Genomic DNA, 1,831 nt, shown 5'->3' with positions numbered 1-1,831 from the left:
GTGATGATGGCACGAGCTTTGTCATCTCTTACTTCCCAACAAGGAACATCAGCAAGAGTCCTTGGCTTCTTCTCATTCCCATTTACTATGTTGAAGAGCCCCTTCTTCATGAGCATTAACTTGATGCGGGTTTGCCATGTGTGAAAACCATGACCTTTATGGAGAATCCTTGGTAGCCATTATGATATGGAATGAAGGGGGTCTTACCTCTGATGATTGAGGCAGTGTCTACCCTTTTACAAGAGAGATTAAGACCAAAGAATAGTGCTAAATCAAGTTATTTAGCATATGCTTTCCAAAAGATAAAACCAGAAAATATATTGATTTGTGGGAAGCAAGGGAGACACCTAATCAAGGGGCAAATTAAGTGTGAAGTAATAAGGGGATGTAGCAAGTCCCTAATGACATGTATGAACCACTTATTGCACCAAATGATAAGGATTATGATAGATTAATCATTGATTAGTGGAGTTGAATATTCTGCTCACTATGCAGAGAAATGAGCTCACTTGGAGTCAATATTTGAAGGAGTTGCACAAAGAATAAGCTAAAAATCTTCAAGGGCATTGAATATCAGTATGTCTAGATGATTTTAGAGCCCAAAAACACTTGCTTAAGCAACTTAATCAATGAGTAATCTCAAATTTACCAAAGTACCTTTTTTGGCTATGGCAGTTCTGGACAGCACCCTGGTTTTTTGCTTGGTGTGTGAAGCACACTCAATCATTTGCAAAACCCTCTTAGGAGGAGTAAGTTTAGGTTCCAATGAAGCCACACCTAAGAGGAATTAGACCAATTTGATGTGTGTGAGCTGCAACAATACTTTTGGTGGTCGCCTATCAAGAACGTGCCTGTTTTGGGAAAAACGAAGTTGCCGGCGACGTGGAGCTATGAATGGTGCAATTGAGGTGCCATGCCCCTTAGCAATATTGCTGGTGAAGTGCCCACAAAAAGGATTTTGGCAACGGTTACGTGGTTTGTGAGCACCAAGGCCTCCACTCAGCTGCTATTCTAGATCCTATTTTCTAGGAAACCCATAAAAGCTAATGAAACCCTAATTTTCACTAATCTCTTGCTAAGCAAATAAGATGGGGCTTGATTCTAAATGCATGGGCTAGTCCCAGCTCTGATACCATGTTAAAAACCATTCTAAGGAGGATCAAACACTAGCTCCATTGCATAGTTGAATAGAAATGAAGAAGATGAAGTTAAGCTACTAATCAAGAAGTAATTAGCATAATGATGAGCATAATGACAACATAAGTGAGGGGCAATAAAATGTGTTGATTTCAATAGATGAGAGCCTCTTTATATAGGCTGAAGTACATGAGGATTAAGCTCAAGATTAGGTGTTAATCATCATCTAAATCATCTCCACCTTCCCTCCTAGATTCAAGCACCTAAAAGTGACCACCAACCCTAGAATCTTGCTAATCACACCAATGCTACTTAATCAAGGGATCACGACCCCTTTGGCTGATGTTGAGCTCCTAAATGACTCTTTTACATCATGGTAAGATTGCATAATAACCTTTGTATCCATTTGCCCATAATCTATGACTTTAGTGCATAGTGCTAGTTACAAGGTATGTGCCCTACACATCATTTTAGTGAAGGTGTTTGTCATATTTTTTAACAATAGAGATGTTTCCAAATTTCAAATACTGGGTTCCCTTAGGTTGCATCACATCAATTGTGGCCAACACATGCATCCAATTCTCATAGAAATCCGGGGGAGGTAGTGATGCATACATCTCCGTATCCTCCTCATCCTTGGTTTCCCCCTATGTGGACTAGCATATCTGTAGGGATGTGGTTCGCTCTGTTGTGA

This window comes from Cibotium barometz, chromosome 14 (genome assembly GCF_041138505.1).
Source record: "Cibotium barometz isolate CiBa-2024 chromosome 14, ASM4113850v1, whole genome shotgun sequence".
NCBI lineage: Eukaryota > Viridiplantae > Streptophyta > Polypodiopsida > Cyatheales > Cibotiaceae > Cibotium > Cibotium barometz.
This window is presented reverse-complemented; position numbering follows the sequence as displayed.